Raw genomic sequence first — 22,434 nt, forward strand, 5'->3', positions numbered from 1 at the left:
CCAGAGAAGTTAATGGGGCTGGATACAAGAGTCTGAATGGAACAAATTGCACTCCTGGAAATGAAGGATGCTTAAAAAATTGGGGTCCCAAACTTAGAGTGTAAACAAGCTTAGTGCCACTCTTCCCATCTTGGCCAGAAGCTCAGCTCATCTGGAGAGCTACTGCATACAGGTTACACATTAGGGCTCTGGTACTGCAGACTGCTCCATTCAGGCAGACTCCTGCATCCAGCCCCATTAACTTCTATGGGGCTTCAAGTGGGTGCAGGGTCCAAACACAGCTACTTGCTAGATCAGGCCATAAGAAAGTCCTGGTTTGAGACTAGAATGTGCTTATCTCGGGGGGGAGGGAGGTGTAGAACATACTCAGGAACTCTAACTGTCCTGTGGGGGATACTGCTATTTATCTGTGGTCTGCTCTAATGACTAGCTGACACACACCTTCTCTTTCTTGTCTGAGTGCATGTTAGATCTATTACTGGCATGCATGTATTTTTTTTATGCCTCTGGTTTTATTATGAGAAGCAGTAACCAACATTTAGACTGGTCATATGTATTCCCTTATTGTATCTAAAGTGCTGCAGTACCTCGTAATGTACATCTATTTCTTTTAATAAGTGGCTTGCAATTCTCTAATGTTTATTTAATTGAGTTTAATGAATGGTCTCCTAGTCTATCAATATTTCAGAAAAACCATGATTAACTGAGTGCAATAAACACATTTTAAACCCATATGCTTGAACTAATGGATTCAAATAGGTGGCTGATGTTGACCGGCAGAAAGAGCTAATTTTTTTTGAGTGGTTTCTAAGAACTGTCTTCTAATCTTTAGCCACAAGATTCAGGGAGACTTGGGACCTTTCATGTCAGTTTAATGGATGAGCTGCTTCTGTTGAAACCAATGGAGCTTTCTTCATGAAAGCACTGGTAGGATTCAGCCTTTAACTTTTATCGCTGTGGTTGCCTTAATCTTCTTTGGAAAAACCTTTCTCACACTCCCACCATATAGGTTGTTTCTGTCTATGAGTGACTTGACTTGCCTCCAAGCACTATCATATGTGCCTTCATATGGAGTGTGCCTTCATATGGAGAGTGCCAAACTCCACTTGCACAAGAGGAGCAAGCAACAGGACCTTTTCAAGTCTGACAGTACTATATGTTGCTTCAGTTGCTTCTACACCAATGTTAGGAGTCTGGGTAACAAGCAAGAGGAATTGGCGATTCTCATTCATAAGAAAAAAATGTGGTATGCGTGGCATTACAGAAATGTGGTCGGAGGACTTGTATAATTGGAATCTCTGGTTATAACCTGTTTAGGAAGAATAGAGTGGACAAAAGAGGTATGTGTGGAGGAATGACTCTCGCTATTGGACACCATTACTTGTTTTAGAGTTATTGATAACTCAGAAGCACAGGATCTTAAATACATATGGATCAATGTGCTAACTAATAAAGCCCATGGGGGGGTATTGGAGGGAGTCTGTTATGGATCACTGAACTGAACCAAACAACTCTAGCTGCTGTCTGTAGTGAGTGCAGAGAAAAAATATGGTGTTATGGGGGAACTTCAATATGGGAGATGCACAGCCAGCAATAAAACAACATTAATTTTTAAAGATTATAGATGGTGATTTTTCTAGCATAAAAGGTATGGCACCCTACAAGAGGTAACTCTTGGATTTCATTATGACAGATAAAGATTATTTATATCTGGACTCAAAGCTGTTGGGTGCCTAGGGACCAGTGACAGAGGACTGTCCCAGCCAGTGCTTGGTGCTTCAAAGAGGTAATTTCCTAAAGCTGAGGAAAAATTATGAGGAAAAAAATTACAGAGAAAAGGAAATTGGTAATTTTTTAAGAGTTTATTAGATGGCCAAAAAGGCACAATTCCACAGTCAAGAAAGAAGATGACTTTTTGGCTAAAAGCCCATCCTGATTCAGAGGTGAAGTGAAGGCAAGAGTTAGAAATAAAAAAGCGCTTGCGTCCTGTGATATAGCAAGGGCAGAGGGCAGTAGGAGAGTCCACGAAGGGAGGTATGTAAGCCCCAGAATGATCAGGGCTTTATTCCCTGCAGACTAGTCAAAGTCCATAGAGGGCAATTAGGAGCAGCTGAGGCCAATTAAGGCCCAGCCAGGTGCTAGATAAAATCCCACTGCTCCAGAGAAACAGGGTACAAGCTGGAGGAGTAGTTGTGCTGTGTGGAGCGGAGGAGCAGACAGGAGTAGTGGAGGTGTGGAAGAGCGGAGGAGTCCCAAGAGAGGTACTGAGGCCAGGAGTGGGGAAACCTGCCCCTGGCTGGACTGAAACACTCCCCTAGGCACAGGGACCTGGGTCAGGAGGCCCAGTTTGGGCAGCAAAGAAACAGGGCCGAGAGGCCAGAAAGACTGAGGGGAGGAAAGTAGCCCAGGGGAAAAAGACTGCAGCTGCGAATACAGTGCCAGCAGCTCATAGCTGCTACTCATAGGGCACCTGGGCTGGGACCCGGAGGAGCGAGCGGGCCCGGTTCCCTCTCCCCCTCCCCGGGGTGACGGGCTACTCCCTGGCCCACTAAGAGAGGTAAAGTGGGAGACCCACTAGAGGGAAGCTGGCCATCTGCCACAGTGCGCATGCGCATGCTCTCTCTCTCTCTCTATAGGGGAAATAGTTAGCAATTAATAAAATTAGAAGTTATGAAGTGCAGAAAATTGATAGGGGGAGCTAAAGACCTTATGAGGAAAATCCATGGCTGGCACAGCTAAGGACAATAAAAAGGGTTTATTAAAAGTATAACAGGAGAAATCCTATCAATGTTATAGGTCCATTAGTAGATTGAGATGGAGTAAACTTACTGATAAAGATTAAAAGGCAAAAAATATTCTATACATATTTGAAACAGGATCATGTACTTTCCAGTCCATTAGTAACCAAGGAAAATGTTAAACAACATCTACTAAGGATATATATATTTTTTAAACAAGTAGGATAAGATAACTTGCACCCAAGAGTCCTAAAAGAGCTGTCTGAAGAGATCTTTGGCCTCGTGATGTTCATTTTCAATAAATCTTGAAATATTGGGGAAATTCTAGAAGACTAGAAGCATGCTAATGTTGTGCCAGTATTTAGAAAGGTAATTGGAATGGTCTGGGTAACAATAAACCAGTTAGTCTGATATCAATCCTAGGCAAAATAATGGAAAAGCTGCTATGGGATTCAATTAATAAGGAATGAAAGAATAGGAATATAATAAACGCCAGTCAACATGGTTTTATGGAAAATAGATCTTGTCAAACAAACTTGATTTCATTCTTTAATGAGATTACAAGTTTGGTTGATAAAGGGAACTGCATAGATGTAATTCAATTTCGTGTTGATTGTGATTTAAAAAGAAAATAGCACTACACAATAGCTGTACAGTACACGTTAAATGGATTGAGAACTGGCGAAGTGATGGATCTCAAAAAATAACTGTCAGTGGAGAATCATCATTCAATAGGGCTGTTTCTATTGGGGTCAGTTCTAGTCCCAATGCTAGTTAACGTTTTTCATCAGTAATCTGGAACTAAATATAAAATCACTGCTGATAAAAATTTATGGGTGACAGAAAAGATTGTCAGAGTGGTAAAAATAATCACAGTGAGGTCCACTTAAACAAAATGCATTTTAATATAGTCATATGCAAAGTTATACATCTAGGAACAAGGAATGCAGGCCAAGCTACTGAATGGGAACTGTATCCTTGAAAGCAGTGATCCTAAAAAGGATATAGTTGTTATAGTGGATGTTCCCCATGCACGGCTGTGGCATAAAGGGCTAATGTGACTCTTGGGTGCATAAACATGGGAGTAATGAATCTGAGTAGGGATGTGATCTGTGGCATTGAGAATACTGACAGTGGAATACTGCCTTCAATTCTGGTGTCAATATTTTTAAAAGGATGTTGAAAAATTGGAGAGGGTGCAGAAAAGATCCACAAAAATGATTTGAGAGCTTGAGAAAATGGTGTACAGTGAGACTTAAACTAAACAGATTGAACACTTTATCAGAAAGAAGGGAAGTGATTTGATTATAGCATATAAATACCTTCATGAGAGAAAATACTGGGCACTAAAGGGCTATCTAATCTAGCAGAGAAAGGCATAAGAAGAATCAATGGCTAGAAGCTTGAAGTCATAAAAATTTTTAAAATGGAAATAAGATGCATTTTTAACAGTGGGAGTGATTCATCATTGGAAAAAAACTCCCAAGGAAAGTGGTGGATTCTCCATCTCTTGAAGTCTTCAAATAGAGAATGGCTGCCTTTCAGGAAGATTTGCTTTGCACAAATGCAAGTTAGTGCTCAATACCAGGGTAACTGGTTGAAATTTCGGGGCCTGTGATATACAGGAGCTCAAACTAGATGACTGATGGTGTGTTCTGGCCTCAACCTCTGATACCTGGGTTTAGTATACACTGTCTTGGAAGCATCTTTTTAAATGTTTAAAAAAAAAAAAAAAAAGTAATATTTACCTCTTTATTAAAAGGGCTGCGAGGCACCAACTAGTGCCTGGGGAAGAGCAACAGCACAGTAAGGAAGTGGTGATAGAAGGAGCAGCAGGCTGTAGGGAAGAACTGTTGAGCTACTAAGAAGGGTTTAGACATTCCCAGCTCCAGAGAGCTCACCATCTATGTTGTTTTGTTTATGCAGTGCCTAGTACGACAGGTCTCTGTTGGGGTCGTTGAGTGCAACTGCAACAGGAAAAATAAACAAATAAATAATTGCCTAGGAAAAGAAGGGGCTGCAGCATAATATGGAGTGGGAGTACTGCAACTATAACATCTCTGTGCTGTTGTTGAAATGCTCCGTGTGGCATGTTGGGACTAGGGGATTAAGAATATCGGGCAGCAAGAGGACCACATTTTAGCGTCTATGTATGCTCATTGGGTTGATATAACTCTGCTTCTAGGGCCCTTTGTTAATTATGATCTCCAATTATTTTACAGTGGCGTATTGATGCCTTATAGTCTCCTCTGTCTGATTATGACTGATTATACAATATGAGGTAGACTGACCGGTGCCATGGACTTTTAATTGGCTCACAACCTTGCTATCTATCTGAACAGATATTGAGATACCCATATGGCCGCTATCACTTGGGTGCCTCGCTAATATTAATGAGTGTATCCTAAACACCCCGGTGAGTCCAACTATTATGAAATGGAGAAACTAAGGCAGAAAAGTGAAATGACTTGACTTGCCAAAGCTCATCCCAGCAGATCGTGGATTTAGATTCCAGGTGTTCTAACCGCCAGCTCAGTGCTTCCTCTCCTAGACGATGCTGTCTTATATACTTGATACCTATTCGTTGAATGGTTGCCTCAAATGGCATATGTGTAAATGTATCTGATATTCCTGATCTATATCCAAGGCTTTGTCATAGGTCTTACAAGATCTTGCATAATGATTATTAATGTATTTTCTGTCTTTCTCTTTATTTTAAGGAATACAGTTACAGGGCTTGGGAGACGGTGCAAATTTTGATGCTACCAAATTGGTGCCTAGACAGTCCAAAATTTCGACAGAAAAGCTTGACGGAAAATCTGCTTTCCTTTGTTTGTTTTCTCTGAAGTGTGTGTCATTTTGACATTGTGTGCCTTGTGGCAATGTTGCAAAATGATAGAGCAATCCATGCTCAGTGTGTATAGCTCTCAAAACAATTAGCTCTGCCTAGATTTGTGTTCTAGATTCTATGCTGGCTTTGAAAAGCCACTGCAGTAATGCTGCAGCAAGTGCTGAGTGATGGATGAACTGAAGAATTCCTTGCCCAGTGCACAGAGTGACTGTCAACAATGATGTGCAGTCAGAGTGGTACTATGCTCTTTGCTGTGTGCTATAGACGCAAGTCAGACACAGTCATCAGCTCAGCTGTTAGGAAAGCCAAACTTTGACATTAATGTGGTTTAGATGAGGCCTTATTACTATTGGGAATATTGCTCTCCGATCCATTGCTTACATATGCAAATGAAAATGTTTATTTGGTGCCAGTTTGTGCTAAACTGTGTCCTTTATATATCTGGAGAAATTGACTTTCACCAAGATACAGAGAATCCAATTCTCATCCCACTTGCACCTTTGTAACTCCATTGAATTTCACCAGTTTAGGTGAGATAGCTATCAGGCATAGAGAAGTAAAAGTTGGTATGCAGGTTCACTTTGCAGATTATCTATAAATGAGGGAAGTAAATTCATTTTCCAGATGACTTGGTTCCAGTGTACAAGTTATAAAAATAGCTGAAGTTTCCTAAGCAAATTGATTTAGGCTGCTGGATTGCATAGCTGAAGTAAACGCTATCCAGAGTGCTGTTTTGGTGAGGTGGATATCACTTGTACTGGGTTTAAAAATAGGCAAATACTATACACGGAAATTTGAATGTTTTCAATTGCTTTCATTTAGAGATTATTTGTATTTGAACAATGTGGGCCAGATTTGTTCTTTGGCTGTATATATATACGTGCCTTAAAAGCTGCAGCCTGGATAGTAACATCTGGGCAAATATTGCTCCCTTCAATCCTATCTAGATGTCCTCCATAGCCAGAGCTATCAAGGGTGGTGGTTTAGGCCAGGGCCCAAGTGCGTTGGTTTATATTTGTGTGTGGTGGGGTGTATAAGCCCCACACTGAGCAGCCACAAAGAGGTTAATGTATAGAATAGATACTTCCCCAGCTGCGACTAGGAACAGCTGGGTAAATGGCTGCAGCTCAGGCAGAATAGGGCGCTACCAGAGAGGCTGGGAACTACCTCAACGAGGTTCCTCAGCAGTGGCCTGGCAAGGAGCCAACCAAGGAATGGACCCAGAGGCCTGTCATGGGCAGCTGGGTAAGACAGCAATAACAACAGATTGTGGGGAGACAGCAAGACCTTTGGGAGTTCCATTTTGTCAGGCATTTGAAAGACTGCTATATGGTCAGGGGGTAGCTGGCAGTGACCCAGAGAGCTGGGATACTAGATTCTCTTAAAAGGCCCGGGTTTCACATCTCATCCCCTGTAGATTATTCCATGGATGCATGTGGGAAGTAGGGACTGGTGCATAATTCAACCTGAGTATGATCTCACATTCACAGTGCTTTTGCTATGCTACTATGCATCTGTACGAGAGCCAGTATGACCGAAGCCACAGTTTGGCCCTATATCTCTTAAAGTGGGACTGAATACAGTATTTAGGCTTTTCCATAAAGAAATGAATTATCACTTTATTTAGAAAAGGTCCTGGATAATATCTCATTTTGCTTTATATTAGATACATGGATTTTACCTGTATTTTTTACCTGTAAATTTTACCTGTAAAGACTCTCCAGAAGAATATTTCCCCAGGAATAAATGTGAGACTGCACAAAATGAGTTCTGTGAAGCAAAATGGACAATAGAGGCTTATAGTCCTAAATCTAAACTTATTTATTTTTCTTCTCTATTGATTTAACACTTATTTCATTTTTTAAAGTGGGCAGAACAGTGTCTCCCATCCCCAATGAATGTATTTCAAACTGGACAGTTAATTAAAAAAAATTATGATGATGTAGAAATGATTGCTTCAACTTCAGAATTCAATGATGAGCCTTTATTATCTTAAAAACTGTGCACTTGTTCTTTTGTTCTGGTAGAGATTTTTTGTGAAATCCTCCAGCTTCAGTGTTAAATGTATTACAGCTCTTTTCAATAATCCACATCTGAAAGATTAGCGGGTGAATACAATATTTCCCATAATCCTGACATAAAACAATAGCTTCCTGTAGTGGTCTCAGATTCTTGTGGGTCATTTGTGACTTAAATTAACTTTTGCTGGGTTTTTTCTTTTTTTACAGATAACCATTAGAAAATGGCTAAGAGCACCATAAGATAACTGGAATTTTCCCTTATCTATTGAATCTCGCTTACAAGGATTAATGAGCAGGAGATGGGAGCTTACAGAAACTGAGTAAGTCTTATGGCCTTTATAGCAAACTATTTGTTGATTTAGTTGAAATTGTGTTTCACTAGCTGGGTAATTCATCAATATGAGGCACTAGTACCACTGTATACAGTAAAATCAATTTTGTACAAGACTCAAAGCTTACTAGAAATCTTGTGCTTTGAAGAAGCTGATTTTTCTGTCTTGTTCTTGTATATGACAAGAAAGAATTAAAATGATTATCCTAAACTAAAACAAGTAGATCTGTTAAGCTTTATTGATCAAAGCTAATTAACAAAAATACTGTGCATTTGGCCATATTTATTTCATCTATTGGCAATAAAAGCATTTCATTTTATAATTTAACTACATGTTTGTCCACAAATCTGAGTAAATGATAAAATACCAGTCTGAATGTATTATATAGTGTGGCATTTGTTAGAAAATATCTGCATTGTCATTGGATGGAAAATGTTTATCAATTATGTTGGCTTGCTGATACAATGACGTGAATACAATGGCCTATGTATTCAGGGTTAAGGTTCCCAGACTAATGTGGGTTGGTCTTCCTCTCATTGGGAGATCAGAACATATCTTACAGCTCCTTCCCTTTTTATTCTGGAAGGCCTTTAGCAGAGTGTATGTTTGCATTGCCACAATGACACTAACCTTGGGTGTAGCTGGCTGATGTCTTGGTTCTTCATCCATCTGGACGGAATGTTTGTGGAATATGAACTGGGGCAGAAATAAACAGAGGATGGAAGAGGATATCCAGGAATGATGAGAACTTGACAGCACCATAACTCTAGCTTCTTCCAATATGTGTCATGCCATGTAAAATGAAAGCTCGCTGTGAGCTTGCTGGGACTGTGGATAAGGAAGAGGCTTACTTTGGTCAGGATCTCTCATTCTCTCCCTCTTGCTAATGCCTTCACTATTTAGAAGAAACCAGTCTCTAAAACTGTTTTCTGTCTTAGCTGCATGCATATATTAGTAGGAAATTTTAATTTTTCTTCTTGAGAACAGAATGAATTACAAGCTAAATGAAGCCCGGGTATAAACACTGCTAATGTTTTATAATTGGAGTATGTGTCTCAAGCTGTCATTGGAGCAATCCACTTACTCAGAGGCTGCTCAAAGCCAAATGCTCATGACATCAAAATTCCCCGCACTTGATACCTGACTAAAATCCTTTATTAGGTTCAAAATAGTATTTTGCGCTTTAAAGGATAAGGGGGGGGGGAAAAAGAAAGAAATTATGGTTTTTACTAAAATCCTGTTTGAATCATTCTCACTGGATGTAATGTTGAGTAATGGCTAAGGAGTCAGACTTGTCTGGACACAGCACATTTAATGAACTGTTCAATCACTCAGCCCAGTCTGAATCTACTGAGGTTTCTGGAGATTGAGTTCCCATTGGGTATGCTCATAAGTTTACCACAAACATTGTCATAGTCACTCTCATAATTGGTACAGTCACTTGCATGCCAATAACATACCTAACCTTATCCAGGGAAGTTTGCGATGAACTTGGAAAATTATGCACACGTAACTTTTAGTTTATGATGAGTATAAATAGAATAGGCAATTTATTTATACACAGCTTCTATCAAATGTTATGAATGATGTCTATTTTTACTTTAGTTTTGAAAGGTCTCTACTGGGCCCCCATTTGAAAATTCAGAACTTACTATATCACAGTTGCTCCTCTTCTGTGTACAAACTGTATATGTGAGTACTCATTAGGCTTGATTTTTCAACCTGCAAATAGTGAAGTGCACAATTTATTATGATTATTATTATGCATGATTATTAGTACCTGCTTTGTAGGTCCCTACCACGCTGTGCCCAAAATCAGAGACTTGGACGTCTAAACAACTTAGCTGTGGAAGCATAATTGTGCTTAAGGGAATCTGTAATTTGCACCCATAAAGCTGGAGAGCAGTGCATGACAACCTAACCCAGTATGTTTCTGTTCACTGTATTGCTGGATGTCTGTGTTGTCATTTTCAAAAAGAGAGCTCCTGTATATGCAGCCCAGACTATTGAATGTTATGACTCTTCTTCGTGTGTCATTGTTTTATGTAAAGGAGGGCCAAAATGGGGACACCCAGTTTAGCTGGATGCCTGTCAATGTCGTACTGGATGGCAGTCCAAACTTGAGTAAAATTAGAATAAAATAATTTCCATTGAAAAATTATCTTCCTTTTCTATATCTTGTCCTAATATAATAGTCCAGATTTTTACATTACATTCTGATTCCTTTCTGGCTCTAACTCTATTTAATAAATTGACTTATATCTGCATTACATTGGAATAACCCAGTGGAGAATCAGGTGCTGTGAATTACATTCTAGCTGTTGTCATTAACTCTTGGCTCTGCTGCTGCTGCTGTTCTCTTAGCCTGCATGTCCTCAGGCGGGGAAGCGGCTGCTTTGTCACAAGTCAAAACAGAGAAGACCAATTTCAGCATAGGGAAGACAGCAAGGTTAGTTTATTAGATGCCGTGATGTGGTGATTTATTCTGAAACCTATAAAACAAAACTACAGAGAAAAGGGAAATAGTTCAATGAGTGGGAATTCTTTTCTGGTACAGCACAAAATTGTAATCCGTGGGGAGACCTTTAAAAAAAATTCCAAAAAGAGCAAGCGTTTTTCCCCCACTGTGTAAACAACGAGAAAATTATCATTATAGCCAGACCCTTCTTCCTAGTGAATGGTTTGTATATCAAGGACTGACTTCCCTATGTAGTCCTGTTAAAGATGTAAGGTGTAATGAAAATGTATGTGTGTTCTGTAAGTAATCTCCGTCTGGTTTAAATTTAAATCTGCAACTTTATTTTTACACTTTTTGCCTGTTTCTTGTGGCAACAAGGGGGAAAAGGTAAAAATCTGCATTCACCCTTTGGGCCTAATTGAGAGCAATGGAAAAGGTGATATAAGTTATGTGTTAAGGAGTGTGAATCAGAGAGGCGAAATTGGCACTTGTAGACAGAGATTGATTCACTGCCCTATTACACAAGTTTGATGCCAGTGTAGCGGAGTCATCACCATATATTATTACTACTTTGAATTCCAGGTTTCAGTGATACTTTTGTGTGGGTTGTAACACCATCCTCTTAATCATTCATCATTACGGTTCATGATATTTCTTGATCCAGACTCTCTGTTTACTATCAGTCGTGTTTTTCTTTAGTTCTGGAACAGGGCTTACCTATAGGAAGAATTCCCTAAGGCTTCAGTTTTTGGATGCTCGCAGTTTCTGTAATTCCGATGACCATGTTTCATCATCTAAGCACCAGCAGCCCATAATCAGAAAATACCAATGGTTACAAGGAGGAGTTAGGGGGGAGAGAGAGTGAGAGAAGGATGGTATAGAAAGAGGTAGATGGGGTAGCTGACATTTATTATTTTAAAAACTGCACGCATTCTGACTGATGTCTTTTATTCCTTTCCATCTCCCTTTCTTCTTTTGTATGTTGATTGTGTTCTTAGCCTCTAAGCTATTTTTGAATCACTTTGTGGATGCCATAAGAGTAACAAATAACAATACTCTCAAAGATCATCAGATCATACGTAGTTAGGACAGACTGAATGGCCTTACTCTGAATTCAGTGAGAACAAAGTTAGGCCAATGCTGAGCAGTTTTTGAAAATCCCACCCTAGCTCTCTTCAAGACTTTGTTAACAATCTCTTCTAGTCTGTAACACCTCACATGTGCTCGCTCTCGCTCGCTCTCTACAAGAAACCTGGTTCTGGTCTGTTACCTCAGTGTCATTGCATAGAAATTCAATGAGGTGGAATTACTCCAGATTTACTCTAATTTAAATGAGATCAGCATCTGGTCCAGAGTCCATCGCCTGCTCAATGGGATTGAATAGGAAGGTTATCAGTAACTACCTTATTGGAATATCTTTATCGTGTAATAGGGTGGCACCACACATCTTCATTTGATAGTCTTCTAGATGAAATTGTGGCTCTGAAATGGTATGGTGAGTCGATTGTCTGTCTTTCTAATCTAATATGGGTAAAATCACATAATCGACTATTTGAGGCATGCCCAGGCATATTCAGACATTCAGGTTACAGAATGTATGACTTATATTATCTGGAGAGTGCAGGATTGCTTTCAAAAACTGTTTAATTTAACTAAAAAAACAAAACATAAACGAAACACCCACTTTCTGAACTGTCTATCTGCAGCCAGGACTAAGAATATGACACTTTTCCCTGAGCATTAAACCTCAACAAATGTTAGAGTAAAATATTGGCACCCAGCGTACAGAGAAACTCACATTACCATCAGCTGTCATTCTGATCTGACAATACCATATTATATTCTCAATAGATACTTCTGTAAGCAAACAATGAATGGCATAAATGACTGTGCTGGTCTGACATGGGGAATTTGACTTGTCAGCCAGGGAAGAACAAGGCAGAAGTTTTTCACATGGCCAGCATATTTAGCATAAAACCACATAGGAAAGGAATGGTTGTGCTTAGTGGATGTCACCATTTGTATCACAGGAATACCACGCTTTTGTTGCCCAACTGTGAGCTCTAAGGAGGGAATTTGAAATCGGTGAAAAGCTGACAGAGCTTCGTGAAAAGCACACTCCAAGTAACTCTAGTATTTGAGCTTATTTTAATGTGTTCTTGGCAAAAATCACCATGAATTTACTTGCAAATTCTCAATTTCAGTAAAGTGCTTAGCAAGTTTCTCAATGATCTGACAATTTACTGTACTTCATTTAAGAAAAAAATGAATAAGTAGAATATTTCAAAATCAACTTCACTGAAGTAATGTCTCTAACATGCAATGGTTATTTACAGCACAGTTGTTATCTCCATTCAGTGGAAAATCTCCAGAGATGTAGTAATTTACCAGGTATAGGATGTCATTTTATTGTATCCTCATTGTTACTCCCCTTCAAGATGAGGTGTCAGTTCCAATATACTTTGGCTACACTTACTGCATTACAAGGTGATTTCCTGGTACACTGAGCAGTCTTTAAAGGTCTGCACAAATACTGTGGTACAGTAGTCTGTAAACTAGGTAGCTGCAGAAAGGCACTGGTCTTTCAAATTTCTGAGACCTCAAATTTTCAATCTACCTTAGGGTCCTACATGAAATAAACTAATTCTAAATAGCTCTATTAGTATACATTGCAAGCACAACTGTAGAGGCATTTTAAGTTGCTGCCGCTACTATTTGTACTTCCTGCTCTGCAGAAGGAATTCTTTTGTATTATTTTATTTGTATTATAGTAACACCTAGAAGCCCCGTACTGAAATCTAGGCCCCACCATGCTAGGTGCTGTGCATAGTTAGCAAGAGTTTAAATAGACAAAACGGACAATGGGTGGGAGAGAGGAAGTATTCTCCCCCATTTCACAGGTGAGAGAAATCAGCCTCAGGGAGACTAACTGACTTGATCAAAGTGTTTGAGGCAGCCTGGAATTGAACCCTGACCATCCGAGTCTCAGTTCAGTGTTTTAACCACAAGATCATTGTTTCACTAGGAGACTGACTCTTTGCTTAAAAAGGCTCCTTAATACCGAAAAATTCCCTTTCTTCATGTAAAGAGAAATTTTAGGATGCTGCCACTATATTTTGGCATAATTCACCATTTTACAATAAAACACCCCTTCTCCCAAAATGAAAATGACTTGGTTCTCACTTTTTAGTAACCAATATCGTGACAAAGGTTTCAGAGATGTGTTGGGGGACAGCACTGTGCATGGATCACTAATTGTTTGAGGTACTCTGTCCCAAATCACTTTAATAAATTTAAATGTGCTTTCAAAACAAAACCTGCTAACCATAGTAATTTTTGCACATGTGATAGTGAAACTGGAGGCTACAGCAAAGAAGATGATTTCTGTAAATGGGAGCAAATTCGAGTTCATGTCAGCAATGTATGGCTTTTTAAAGGGAAGGAAACCTCAAAGATCATGCTATAAGTGAATCACTTTATAGGTGACTCTTTGAAGTGAATTTGGTGTTTAGGAAACCATTCTATAAATAGCATCAAAGAGATGGAACACTTTTCTAACCAAGAAAATAGGACTTGATAGGAAAGCAGCAACATTGATGGCTGCTAACATGAGCTACTGATCCATTTGGAATGATCATATTGATAGATTCAAGGCCTCAAGCTATAGTTGCAAATGTCTTCAGGCCTTTCACTGCTGTATATATAGTACAGATGAATTGAAAAGGCCAACTAATTAATTGGGGGAGAGAGCGGGATGTGGGGGGAGGACCGGGAGGGAGGGGGGACAACTCTGCCCCCAACCATGCCTTTAAATAGGCAAATAAGAGAATTTGTGTATTCTCAGTTATTAGTAATTCCTCCAAAAGACCACTGGGTGACACTGTTTCTCTGAGGAAATACAGCTTCAAGTACAATTTTCTTGCTGTACCTTAGGGTCCTCTTTTAAAGAGAGCAGTTTGAAGAGGTCTTGTTAGGCGGCTTCTCTCTCTCTCTCTTTTTTTCTCTCTCTTCCAGTACTTATTCTAAATCTAAAAATGACCACTTCTACTGTGATTACTGAGCAAGACAACAGGGAAGGTTATGGGGAATATACGATCATGCATACTTTAAGGTGAGAAAGCAATCTGTGTAATTATGACTAGAAAGAATGGACAGTTACAAAAGGGAGCTGAGCAAAGGAAAGGCCAAACTGGACACTAAGTATCCATGTTCAAGAGACTCTGTGAGTAAGTCTGTGTTACTTAATCAAACAGAAGTGGGGTACAGCTGATGAGGCTCTTAAAAACAGGAATGTGAAGAAAACAGTGGAGAAAATTAAGAGTTCAAGGAATAAATGTGGGTGACTTAAATAGTCATGTTAAAATGTAAAAGAAAATAGATAATTTTATCATTGGTAAGGTTAACCACAGCACAAAGCACTGCAGTGAACAGCTAATCAGTGTGTCTGAAATAATATTGTAGCTACAGTTTACACGGTGTCCTAGAGAAAGATGGGCAAAAGCCAATGGCTTTATTTTTCAGGGGTTTGTGTGATTATCTTCTTCTGTTTCAACATCTGTGAGTTTGCACTTCCCACAATCCATAGTTTTGTGTTGAGTTTGGGTTTGAAGCCAATGGTTCAATGCGAAGTTCAGCTGGAAACATTAAGTTGCATCTGATTTCACATTGAAACCAGGTCATTGTCTGCTTTAATGATCACTCCTCCTCATCTCAATATCCACTATGAGGGAAGGACTTTATACAGTATGAATGTGTGTGTGTGTGTGTGTGTGTGTGTGTGCGCACGCGCGTAAGATGCCAAGAATTATAACATCTGGAAAGTATGGAGTATGATGGATCAAGAGAATAGTAATGAAATATAGAGCTTTAAACCTCCAGATTGGTGTTTCAGATCCAGGCTAGCAGTAGTTTATTATTTGTGTTCCTGTAATACCTAGGAGCCCCAATTGTGCTAGGTGCCATACAAAAACAGAACAAAAAGATGATCCCTGTCCCCAAAAGCTTACAATCTAAATTGAAGTGAAGAGACAACAGATGGATACTGACAGAGGAGTACAAAGAAACAATGAGAGCATATTGGTTAGCATGATAGGCTGTGGTCTCAGCACACCAGTAGCCTAACCATTGTTGAGTTATTTTGTTTTTTGTAGGCTTCACACCGAAGTACAGATTTGAAGGAGCATAATTCAGTTTTGCGGATGTTTGCAGGGAGCTCCTCCTGAGTGAGAGGCAGGATGAGGAAAAAGCACAGAGACACGTTTTCAAATATGTAACAGGTGGGTGATGGAGGCTGACATCATAGACTGATGGAGGCAGAAGTAGACCTTTGATTATGAATGAGAGATGTTAGGTAGAATGAGGATAGATAGTGACTAGAAATGAGTCTGAGCCACACATTTTGGATCTGGAGTTTCCTTACAGGTCTCTAGCAGTTACCCAAATCAATTTCAGTCTAATAGCCCGTGAAATAAATGTGGAGGTCTGAATCCAGTTCTTAAGGGACATTGCAACTGCCATCCTCACCTCAACAGATAGATTAAGGTCTCTGAGATATTAAATTTAAGATATTCTACTTTCTGTAATTAAACCATAGCCTGAATGTTGAGGTGCAAATCGATTTATCTCTAAATATCATACATTCACCACCTCTTCCCCCCCTGTTTCTGTGTTCTCAAACTTACCCTTTCTCTACTATGGACCTATGATTGCCAGGGGAAATAATTACCAGGGTTAATGGACTAATAAGAGACTGTGTATGAAACTTTTTAGCTTCATAGTGATACTGTGATGAATCTGGGGGTGTTTGACATATTGCTTTATACTGCAAAATGTGTTTGTGCAGAATTTCTGAGCTGGTGTGATGGAATGTCAAGTTTCAGCACAATCCCCCACAGTCACAAGACCTCTAATTGCAAACCATTAGGGCTGAATGGGTCTAGCTACCAAACAATGGAGCAACCATCATTGGAGCATTATCTTAGATGGCCTGGCTGGGTGATTAGACAAAAAGTCAGAGGCTAAGGCTTGTAACACCCAGGCCCTATAACAGAAGCCATTGACCAATATGGCAATTAGGGTGGGGCTTTGAGAAAAGGGAGTTTCCTGCAGAGATCTCCGTTGAATTAAAACTGAGACCAGCCTCGATCCCAGAGGTCCTGGTCTTTCTAAAAGAATGTAAATTTGGGTTAGTCTGCTCCCATAACTCAAGAGGGAAGCCCATCTAACATAGCTTGTAGTGAAGTGTCAGATTGGATGCAACTCAGTGTAAGTAGAGGCTGTTTGCTGTTTTGAAATCACCTTCTCTAATGGTTTGTTCCTTTTGTTGATAAACCTACTTGTTTTAAACAATGAGGGGGCAAAATCATACAAAACTACTCAAGACAGTTAAGTCCAAAGCAGACTGTGAAGATTTACAAAGAGATCACAGAACACTGGGTCACTGGGCAACAAAATGGCAGATGAAATTCAATGTTGATAAATGCCAAGTAATGCACATGGGAAAACATAATCCTAACAACACATGAAATGACGGGGTCTAAATTAGCTGTTAGCACTCAAGAAAGAGAGTTTGGAGTCATTGTGGATAGTTCTCTGAAACATCCACTCAATGTGCAGTGACGGTCAAAAAAACTGACAGAATGTTGGGAATGACTAGGAGAGGGATAGATAAGAAGACAGAAAATATCGTATTACCTCTTTATAAATCCTTGGTAAGCCCAGAGCTTGAATATTGCATGCAGATGTGGTCACCCCATTTCAAAAAAGATATATTTGAATTGGAAAAGATACCAAAAAGGGCAACTAAAATGATTAGGGGTATGGAAAAGCTTCCATACGAGGAGAAATTAATAAGACTGGGACTTTTCAGCTTGGCAAAGAAACAACTAAGGGAGATATGATAGACGACTACAAGATCATGACTCGTGTGGAGAAAGTAAATAAGGAAGTATTATTTACTCCTTCTCATAACACAAGACGTAGGGGTCACCAAATGAAATTAATAGGCAGCAGGTTTAAAACGAACAAAAGGAAGTATTTCTTCACACAATGCACAGTCAACCTGTGGATCTCCTTGCCAGAGGATATTGTGAATTCCAACACTATAACGGGATTAAAAAAAAGAGTTAGATAAATTCATGGAGAATAGGTCTATAGCTCTAGAACAGGAGAATGACTATTAACCAGGATAGGCAGGGATTGCTGTTTGCCAGAAGCTGGGAATGGCTGATGGGATGGATCACTTGAAGATTATCTGTTCTGTTTATTCCCTCTGAAGCACCTGGCATTGGCCACTGTCAGAAGACAGGATGCTGGGCTAGATGGACCATTGGTCTGACCCAGTCTGGCCGTTTTTATGTAATCAGTGCTTTGTGTATACTTGCATGGTGCAGACACTCTCAATACAGCTCATATACAATATATATAATATAATAATTAATAAATAATACAGCTATATAACTCACCCTAGAGTCTCAGTGCCTTGATATCAAGGGCTGCCTGCAACTGGGGAGGTAACAGTGAGGTATCTCACTGGCTGCTTTTACTCTGAGAACTTGGGACGTTGTGGGCAATTAGTATGCAGCATTTCAGACTTCAGAAGTGATATTTTAATTCTAACTGTAGGTAGATTCAGGCAGCAAGCAACTTGTCCCCAGCAGATTTTAAAAGGAAAGTTTTGCACAAGGGCACAGTTTGCAGCACAGGCTAGGCTTTGAGTATGTCGTTAGCCTTAGTTAGTTACTCTGTCCTGTTTGAACCTCCTGTTTGAAAGGGTTGTTCTGAGGGAAACCAGTCATCATCACAACCATTTTGATAATGCCGTTATGCATTTCATTTTTACCACAGTATTAAAAGACTCTGATTAGAAAAGCTGCATGGCATTTGCCACTAAAACAAGCATGCGGAGACAGTAAGACAATGTTCCATGAGCTTAACAATTTTATCAGCAGGATGGTTTCTTCAGTGCCCTCTACAGGCTAACACGCGCTCACATTTCTAGCATAACAGCATTTTTGTTGTTGTTCTTTGCTCGTGTTAAAATATACTTTGTCTATATTTATAAAGAGGAATGATAGATAAGAGAGTGGTGACTCCTGCCGTGTGGACTTCCTTGTTTGGTTCCTGTGCCTCTTTCTTTAAGATTTGCACTACGGCCAAATGTGTTTTTAGCACAACACTCTGAGCCAAATCCTCAGTTGGTGTAAATCATAATATCTTAACTGAGTTTAATGGGGCTATGCCAGTGTGTCAGCTGAGAATCTAGCCCTCTTAGTGCAAACCACCCTATATTGATGATGTGAGGGCAATGGGACCACATGTATGTGAGGAGTTGGAGGATTGTGTCCAGGATTTAGCATATGACTGGATTATGGGTAGCAGGTATGTTGAGTGACTAAACAGATCTGCTTTCAATTACATGGGTATTCTCCAAAAACATTGCCTCTGAAGCAGGGAATCTCACTAACCCCATGAAAAAAGGAAATGTTCTGCTACTATGGAATTGTCTAAGGGCTGGATTACTAGCTGTTTACTCCCTGTGATGATCAGTTACTTACACGAGTAGCTCCATTGAAGCCAATTGGATTGTTTGTGTGAGAAATCAGTGCACCACTGGTAAGAAGAGTTTACAATCTGTCCCTAATTATTCTGCTAAAGTGTTTTGATCTCATTCATAAGAGTACCTACTGTCTTGCAGAACATATTTTCCTAGGAATTATGTAACCACACTAAACAAGTATTTATTGTAAGGCCACTTTCAGAAATACTTTCAACTTAACTTTCTCTGCCTGGCATGCCTGTGTTTTATATCTCAGTGTTTTGGATCTCAGTATGAACATTATAAAATGTAAAGGTTTGCTCAATTATAATTTGCTGCCCTAATGGTTCGTGGTAAAATGTAGTTGCCTCTCTTCCTTATTCTACAGTAACATGCAAAACTGTGCCAGTGAAACTATTCTAATATTCAACGTTTTGAACAAATACCATAAAATACTTCAAGGGAGTCACCGCTACTGGAATATCCAGATAGAACTGGGTGCTGGAGAGCAACCCAGAATGTAATGTTTGGGATGGTTTGGCTGAAAGACTCACTATAAGAGGACTTGTCGAGAAACTTTGCATTTGCCTGAAGCACAATAATATGTGGTCATGTTGTAATCATCATCTCTGTGCTCTCTTAATGATAGTAACATTTATTATGAATTGCCTTACTAAAGATATTTGTTAGTGATGGATTCTGTTCTTATGCTCAGTTTGTCCTTTATATAGTCCTGGGCTTCTCCTGTTCTTCAGAGGACTCTGCCATTCAGTATAAAGAGCATTTAATAAACTGATTTCTTTTTTAAAAACAAAACCTCTCCCTCTCTGCAGGAGAGGTGGAATTTTAAAGGTCCAGGGTGGTAATGTTTTCCAGAGAGCTGTATGCACGTGTAATACTATGTATGCAATGTAACTTTAACGACTCTATAGGTACTAGACAGTAGATTGCTCATTCACAAATTGAGGCACTTGTTAGTCATTTTTGTCTATCATCTTTAAAAGCAAAAATTACACAAGATGCAGTCTATTGGAGAAGATTAGAAGCTGAAAAGCTTTGATTAGAGTCTAAGCATTCCCTAACTTTGAAAGTACTTAAATGTGAGAGAGATTGATCCAGTCCCTTCTCTACACTGTCCAGTAGGTGTTTTGGGGGGGTTTGTTTTTAAATCTAAGGGATAGCAAAAATGCCGTTTATAATTTCACACTGTGGAACTGAAGATGCCAGTATGATCATTTCATTTTGAGAAGAAACAATGGTACAGATCCTCTGCTGCTGTAACTCACTGGTGCTCCATTGAGTTCTAAGGAGCTATGCTGATTTGCACCACTGAGGATCAATAAAACAATAGTCTAGAGTCAAATTAAAAATCTGAAACACTTGGAGGCACTCTGAATTAGGCATAGGATGGTTTCCTTTGTAGTTATGTGGCACTTCTCATTTAAGGCTTTCAAAATTTTTTAAAGAAAGATGGATAAATATTATCTGCCCTTTTTAGAAATGAGGACAGGGGTGGTATGCCTACACTTCAGCGGCTATGCCGGTGTAGTCCTGTAGTGTAGACGCAGCTGACGGAACCACCTCCTAGAATGACAGTTCTTCCATTGATGTAGCTACATCTACATTGGGGCTGCATTAACATAGCCATGTTGGCCAGACGTGTGGTTTTTTCACACTCCTGACCGACATAGTTATGTTGACCTAACTTTTTAAGTGTAGATCAAGTCTGAGGAACAGAGTGGTTAACTGCCAGAGTCACAAAGTGAAGCAATTACGGGCTTTGTCTACAGTAGGAGAGTTTTGTTGGTAAATTTATGCTGGTATAATTAAAACCCAGCAAAACCCTCTCGTGTGGACACACGCTATATCCATATAAAAGTGCTCATATGATATAGCTTAGGCCAGTTCTGCTGACCCAGCATAAGGCCATGCCTATATTAGGAGTGTTTTACCTGTATAGGAATAGCAGAGTGTAATACCCGGAAAGCACTTTTAGTGTGGATCTTGCTTAAACCAGCAAAGCTGTACTTTCTATTGGTATAGTAAAATCAACCCCACAAGCTATACTAGTAAAAGCACATCTTTGCTAAGGATTTCTCCTGGCCCAGCTACATTAGGATCACATAACTGACTGTCATAGCTATGCCAGCAGAAGTGTCTGTAGTATAGACATGGCCTTATCTATACTGGTGTGAAACTAGGTCTACACTAGGCCTTTTATGGAATAGCTATGTCAGAAAAAAAAATCACACCATAGCTGGTAAAATTAAGTGTCGATCAGCGCATAGTGTCAGGAATACTAAATGATCATTACAGCAGTCTGAGGTCTTCTGCAAAAAAAAAAAAAAAAAAAAAAAAAAGTATATACTTGTATATCTTAGTAGTTCTATGTCAATTAATGTTAATGATATTCAACTAGCATTCAATTGACAATCAATATGTATTGTAATAGATAATTCATGCAGCAGTTTTCCTATTAAATATATATTTTAACAGCTCATATTAAAAACATTTTTGTTAAACTTTAACAAGCATGTACTATAACAAAACATTTAACGATTTCAGTACATTCTTGTTGTTGTTCAGAAATATTGTCCTAATAATCTCTTGGTATTACTTAAGCATAGCAGAATCATGCAATGAATCTAATTAAATGCTCAGATAAGTGTAAGATGGAGACTTAATTGGAAGTATTACCAAACTGTCTCCGAACTACCTTTAATTTTAACTTCCATATTTAAAATAAAGAATTCTGCCCTTTAAGAAAATATCACTGCAACTTTTTTTGAACTGACAGATTGTCATGTGCTCACTAAAAAATAATAGAAAACAAAATATTTCTGCTGTTTATGTTGTTAAATTATGTGAGCATGCAAGGATTAAAAAAAAACATTGCATGGCTATAGCGCATCTGGTGAAGATGCTCTGTGCTGACGGGAGAGCTCTCAGCATAGTTACTCCACCTCCACGAGAGGTGGGTGTGGACAGCGCTTAGGTCTGTAACTTGCGTCGCTCAGGGGGGTTCACACCCCGGAGTCATGTAAGTTATATCAACTTAAACGGGAGTGTAGACCTGCCTTTAGTGATGGCCAGGCCCTAGAGATCTTGTATACATTAGCCTTCCTTCCCTAAAATTTCTCTGTTAACTCTCATGTCATAAGATCTGCTCTGAACAGGATTAGACAACATGAGGGTGGCATACCTGCCTGAGCATCTCCAGTGTGAGCTGTAGTATAGCTCTAGAGACTGCAACTGAGAGAAATGTTGAGGGGAAAATAGGTTGGTGTAGACACTGCTGAAAGGCTACCCAATAGATCTCTACAGCCCATGGGTTAAAAGGGAGACATCTGTGAAATGATTCAGTTTCATGGGTATTGTGATAATGGCTAATATTCAGAGTTCCTCAGACCTGAGGCAGGTTGGACAGAAAGCATAAGGATACACTAGTTACTGTTATCCTTGATTTTTGGGTATATGACCTGAATTGGTTTTCAGGTC

The 22,434-nt window shown here is 39.4% G+C and overlaps 1 long non-coding RNA gene across 2 annotated transcripts in view; it reads left to right on the plus strand.

Moving 5' to 3' along the window:
- Positions 1-2,189: 2,189 nt before the first annotated feature.
- Positions 2,190-22,434, plus strand: part of LOC137153909 (uncharacterized) — a 183,812-nt gene continuing 163,567 nt past the window's right edge. For both annotated transcript variants that reach the window (XR_010919945.1, XR_010919944.1), the window contains exons 1-2: positions 2,190-2,261; positions 7,818-7,930. This is a non-coding gene — a long non-coding RNA (uncharacterized lncRNA). The remainder of the gene's footprint in view (positions 2,262-7,817; positions 7,931-22,434) is intronic.

The sequence above is a fragment of the Emydura macquarii genome, unplaced genomic scaffold (assembly GCF_026122565.2).
Source record: "Emydura macquarii macquarii isolate MOO-44397 ecotype Brisbane River unplaced genomic scaffold, CSIRO-AGI_Emac_v2 contig_1253, whole genome shotgun sequence".
In the NCBI taxonomy this organism is placed as follows: domain Eukaryota; kingdom Metazoa; phylum Chordata; order Testudines; family Chelidae; genus Emydura; species Emydura macquarii.